This window comes from Lepidothrix coronata, unplaced genomic scaffold (genome assembly GCF_001604755.1).
Source record: "Lepidothrix coronata isolate B3197 unplaced genomic scaffold, Lepidothrix_coronata-1.0 Scaffold226, whole genome shotgun sequence".
Lineage (NCBI taxonomy): Eukaryota > Metazoa > Chordata > Aves > Passeriformes > Pipridae > Lepidothrix > Lepidothrix coronata.
In genome coordinates, this window is record NW_016690406.1 from 830,701 (window position 1) to 836,700 (window position 6,000).

Sequence of the window (6,000 nt, forward strand, 5' to 3'; positions counted from 1 at the left end):
GTCCTTATCCAAGAGATTTTTCGAGGGCCAGCAAATGTATGGTCTCTCTTGATCTCCAGCAGACCTATTCTCAACACCACAAGGAGGCAGGGAAGTGCCACTTACAGGTTTTGCAGGTGGAAAGATGAGGCAAAGAGCAACCTGCCCCAACTTGGGGGGAAATCTGTGGTGTAGTAGAGACTGACATGCAGCCCTCCTCACATCGCAGGCTTGAGCGCTAAAACACTGGCAATCACTAAGCAAGGTGGCTGCTTTCCCTAAAAGTACCAGGATAAATTACAGTGACATTATCAGAGGAAGCTGCATTTTGCATACAAATCCTGTGTTCCAGGCCACTGTATGCACATTTGAGGTTTATTTCTCAAAGACTACCTCAGTAGGTTTATATCACCACAGGCTTTCTAAACCACACTAAACTCAACACATTAATTCACAGGGCTCTGCCTAACCTGTCCTTTTGTCAGCTAGAAGAAAAATAAAAAGCAACCTCATTTTGGTATTTGAAAGCTGACAACTCAGTTCTGACAGGGATATTTACACCCTTTCCCTCTCCACTCATGATTTAAAGAACAGCAGAAGGACCTGATGCACAGTCTTTAAGACACACAAGCTTGTTCAGACTTGCTGACATTGCAACCAGTGAACACATCCCTTGCATTTGGCAGAGCCCCAGGTCTATGGCCGTGCATAAGAGTATGACCTGCTGGCTAATCTCCTTGCCAGAGTGGACCTTAGAGAGCCAAAACGGCATTGCCACCGCAGGACTCAGGGTGAAAGACTTACTGCCTATGCTGAGCACAGAAATTAATGAAAAATGAGCTGTTTCCAAAACACCATCTGGCTCTTGCATACATATATAGAGACGCCACAGCCCAAAACCTCTGTGAACTTGACAACAGTGGGTTTTCATGGGGGCAGCATGCTGTGGTGTGGTTTGGACTTTGCCCAGAAAGCCTCCAACACGCTGCACAGGCACAAGGTGCAGTCACCATCCTCACATCTAAGGGGAGCTCAGGGAAGGGTTTCGGACACAGGGCAGCAGCCTCTCAAGAGCAGCTGAGCAGAAAGCAAGAATAAAGTTTGGCTCTCACCTCTGTGCTGGCACAGTGCCCACAAGGAGGGAGAAGAAGCTCGAGCACGTCCCACACGCTCCCTGAAGCACATTTCCCTCCGTCGATGCCACCAGAGCCAAAATAAATTGGCACTGCCTCTTACTGAAGAGCTCCTACAACACACAATGGCAGCCCTGAGAGCCCCTCTCAGGCACCCTGTCTGTGCTGTGCCAGGTGCTCTGCTAACAACCCCACCAGGCAGAGCTGAGCCTCCCATCCCATTTGTCCTTTTGCAGGGAAGGGAGGCCATTTTAATAAAAGGAGCACGCAACATCCTCAGGGCAGGGATCTGTTGTTCCCTGTTTAAGCAGAAAGCCCTGCAGTGCCTGCAGGAGCTTTAGGACTGTGTAAGCATCAAGAAGGTATTTTCCTTACAACAAATATCTTTCTGAGCTTTTCAGCCAACTTGCTTCCACTGTATCCATACTCCTTATGTCTTAGCTTCCCATGGATACTCCTACAGCTGTGTTGCTGGAGCACACGCTCCTGTGGAGAGATTTTAAAAGACTCTTGTGCGCAAACATGCATACGAAGCAAATTTTGAAAGCTTCCCATCCTGCAAGCATTCCCTCCAGAAAACTGGCTGCAAGCACTACGTTCAGCCAATGAATCAGAAGATACGATGCCGTATGATTCAGGGCCAAGAGGAACTAAAGCAAATACAGGAAACAGAAAAAGATGCTTGTGATACCTTTCGTTGAACAGTTACCCCGTTCCACCTAAGGACCTGCAATTCATTTAGTCATTATTTGCCTTAAACTGTTCTTGTGGCTTAGGAACCAGAATACATAACAACTTCTTAAACTGAGACTGACCACAGGAGCACCAAAATACATGGCAGTAGGTTTTTCCCTCAGGATGTTTTCAGTCTAACCAGAAACAGGAAGTCTCCAAAGATTTTGCAAGAGAACCTTTTCCTTGTGGGATATCCCATCCTAACTGTAGACTTCTCACTGCAAAGTTTTTAGCCCAGGAGGTAACAGTTTAAACCAAGAGATTTGCAAGCCTTGGTCTGTAACATGCCAGCAGTAACATATCAAGTCATCTTTGCCCACTAAAGAAGTCCAAGGGAATTGTGCCTCATACCTCTGGGGTACTCGGCACCCAATATTAAAACGAACAACCTACCACCATTTACTGCCAAAGAAACTTTTGTTAACCCGGAGTTACGTTGGCCTACTGCTGTTGTAACATCTTGCAGGCTGAGTGACTAAACTGAGCCCAGCTGAGCCCGAAGTCTCTGAAAACCCACCTGCAGGCCAACCTAGGCTAAAGCAACCAATGTGGTCCCCAACATACTCTTTGCTGTCATTGCTCCCTCACTTCATGAGGCACAAAAGGTGTGGTACTGGGAAACAGCTTGGGAAGAGAATGATTTCAGAGGCACAGAGGTGCCTCTCCAGCCCTGTGGCAGTCCTGAGGAGGCTCAGTATGACAGAGAGGGTCCTTCCTGGTACACCTGAGCTCTGCTCTGAGAGGCACGAGAGTGGGTACCGGTTGGCTGGCAGGAGTCAACATGGAAAGCAGTATCTGACCTGCCACAGTGCTCAACCCATCAGCACAGGGTTTAGTCCCATCTTCTGCATGGGAACAAGAAGGCACAGGGCAGCAGAGGGAATCATTTAAGCTCACACCAGGCATGCGCATTGGGTGAGGACAGCCCAAACACCTCCACGTTCAAACACATGCTTCCAATTTAAGTCTCTTTCCTGTCCTATCACCCATCTTCCCTCCCACAGCCCAGGTAGGAGAAGTAATAGTTCTTTTTTCATGTTGTGCTCCTTATCAGACCACAAGGTTTGTGTGCTCCTAAGTGCATGTGGCTCAGGAAGAGGCCAGGAAACACTGGTGAATAGACCTGGTGGTGTTTCAGTCAAGTCTGGTCATTCAGTAACAACGAGAAAGTACAAGAATTCAGAACTGCCCTAAATGGATCAATTTTCTTAACTCAGGAAAGGAAGTTTCTCCTCTGCATTACTGGGGAGGATGGGGACAAAGTAGGCTGCTTGCTTCATAGCCCCTCCTGCTATGCTCCTTGCTTGGCAGGAGGCTCCAGCTGGCTCCTGAAGGGGCAACTCTGCTGGCCCTAGTCAAATGAAGGAGTTGTACCAGCATCCTGATAGTATCGTGGGACTGCCAGTTTGGTACTGAAGGCTTGGAGGGATCTGTCTGCTACTAGTTTTGAGGGCAGAGCAGAATTTCAAAGAGTGAGGTGAACTGGGCAATGATTCATCTGTCCTTCAACAGGGCAAAACTCCAAGCCAAGAGTCCTACGCTCAGAGGGCTGGAAAGACCTTTGCAAACACCAAATACTGTGTTTCACTTTGCAATCTAAAAACCTCTTGCTCTGTGCTTGTGCACCATGCCAGTACAAGGTACAGAAAACTTGCATTTTCCTGACTGCAGGGATGCAGAACACCCATAAAACTTACATGCCATTTTCTAGCACATACATATAGAATCATGCACCTCTAATATTTCTTCTTGGTTCCAAGCAGAGAAGAAATGTGTGTGGATTCAGCTACTTGTACTTAGGTATCTCTCAAAAAAGAGTTCTGTGGGTGTGCATGTGTATGAGAGGGACAAAACTGAACCTGCCTTTCAAACCTGCAGAGGACCATTGTGTACCCTTCAGATGAACCAGGCTCAGACTCCCCAGCGGGAAGCAGGGAGACCTGCACTGTATCTGACTTCAACCCTCACAGCAAACACCTACTAGGACCTCTTCTGCATAGTATATGCAGGATGAGTCCCTCTAATTTTATCTGAAGGAGAGGATTAAGAAAAAGACAGGGAACAAAACTCCATTTATTTCTTGTAAAAGAATATCATGCACCCAGCAGAGAGCTCACAGCTCTCTCTAATAGTCCTATTTACTTCAGAAGATCCCCAAATGACTCCTATTAGCATGGGAAGTTATTTCACCTTCATTTCTTTAGGTCACTTAAATAAACAGAACAAATCTTCACTGCAAACCAATGATGTGTTTCTGCTGAAATCCTTCTCTGAACCATGAACCTCAACATCCAACCCATTAAATCAAAGGGTCTGCCATATATGTATATAGGCATAAATATGGAAGAACTCTCCCCTAATCATATGCACACTGAGCCAGTTAGTTTCAAAAGAAAAGAAAGCTAAGATAAAATTCTACTTACAAAACGCCCACATTCTTCTAATATTTTCCATGGTAGTTTTTTAGCCCATGGGAAAAGAAACTTAAATGGCAGATTGCAAATGAACATATCAAAAAGACACTATGGTAGCAGCGTAGAAATTAAAGAGAATTGGGCACCAAGAAAAACATTTACGACATGCTGAGAATTACGCGCGGGTGCTGAGTGTGTGTATGGATTCCTGTTATCCTACTCACATAATGCTGCAGAGAGGTCAAGAGAGTTTCTTTAAAACAAACAAGGGAAAAAAAAAAACTTTAATAGACCTGACCTGCCTTTCACACAATGCCAGTGAAATAACACTTGGGGTACCAGAATTAGTTGGGGAAGTGCCCAAAGATATGGGATTTGTATTAAATACCTTTTGCTAGCCAGGGATATTAGTTAAAGTCTATTACTATTTTTCAAAGTAAACATTAGTATCTTCAGAGCAGTTTAAAAAGTCTCCTTTGGACATGGCTACAAATTCAGCATCCCACTTTCTCCCCAACACATTTTCTATTTACAGCCACCATCCAGAGGACCTGCCAAAGTTGCAGTCCACGCAGGGAGGCACGCATGCACAATTCCTACAACATCCCACTGCTGGGCAGAAAATTACTTTCCCTGACCCAAATCACTCCTCATCCTTGCACCAGGGTTAAAAACTTTACAGTTGCAGAAAAAAAAAAGATAAAAATTTTACTAACGGACTACCCATTCCCCCCTTTTCTTTGCAGCAGCAGCAGCAGCCCCTTCCCAGAGCACAAACCGAAATGCCTTTGCATCTGCCAGAGCCAGCTCTTGCCTCCAAACTCCTCTCAGCTTTTGACAAGAGCTGGAGCAATGGAGGATGAATGGTTTACTTTGCACAGTTTTTCCCTTTCCCTCCCTCCGCTGCTCACCGTCCCTCCCGGACTGCCGGCAGGGAGGACGGGGCAAGGTCGTGGACCAAGCTTTTGGAAGAGTTTCAGGCAAGCACTGGAGCACGGCAGCGACTATGCGTGCACTGGGCCCTCCATTAGTGCTGCCGACCCGCCGAGGAGGAAGAGCTGGAGGGAGACATCCGAGCCCCTCACATCTCACCTGCCTGAGCCAAAACAAGCCCCGGACTGGTGGGGACCAGCAGGTCTCCACTACTCCCTTGTCAGGTCTCCCGCATCCCTAGGCAGACCCCCTTCCTCATATCCCCACACCAACTTCCCAAACTCTGCCGCTGCCTGAAGATGGATGGGGGGAAAACCCTGCGCCCCATCACCCGCCACCGCCGTCCGTTCTCCCGGTCCCTCGCCAGGGCCACCAGGCCCAGGCCCCCTTCTCTTCACTCACCGCGGTCTCCAGTGGAGCAGGCGGGGGGAAACACAAAGATGCCCCAAACGAAGAGAAGCAACAAAGAGGCTTAACTCCAGGAGCTGTGAACTTCCAGGCCGGATCTGCGGGGAATTCACTACACACACACACACAGAGAAAAAAAAAAAAAAAAAAAAAAAAAAAAGGAGAGAAAAAGAGTGGGGGAAAGCCTGTTTTGGGGGGAAGGGGAAAGTGCTAGGTCCTTGGTTTGGGGGTGGTGGTTGTGCTTTTTCTGCGGGTTAGCGCTGGGGATGGGGGGCCGCGCTGAGCTCAGGCGCGGCGGGAGGAGTAGGAGGAGGAGAGGGAGGAGGAGGGAAGAGACGCCGGGATGCGGGAAGCCAGACCCTCCATACGGGAGACGGCTTTTGGATGACTGAACTCCC

General features: G+C 47.8%; 1 protein-coding gene across 2 annotated transcripts in view; it reads right to left on the reverse strand.

Moving 5' to 3' along the window:
* Positions 1–5,732, reverse strand: part of BOC (BOC cell adhesion associated, oncogene regulated) — a 55,545-nt gene extending 49,813 nt beyond the window's left edge. For both annotated transcript variants that reach the window (XM_017834016.1, XM_017834015.1), the window contains exon 1: positions 5,597–5,732. The gene's annotated coding sequence lies outside the window, so the exon portion shown is untranslated. The remainder of the gene's footprint in view (positions 1–5,596) is intronic.
* Positions 5,733–6,000: the final 268 nt, after the last annotated feature.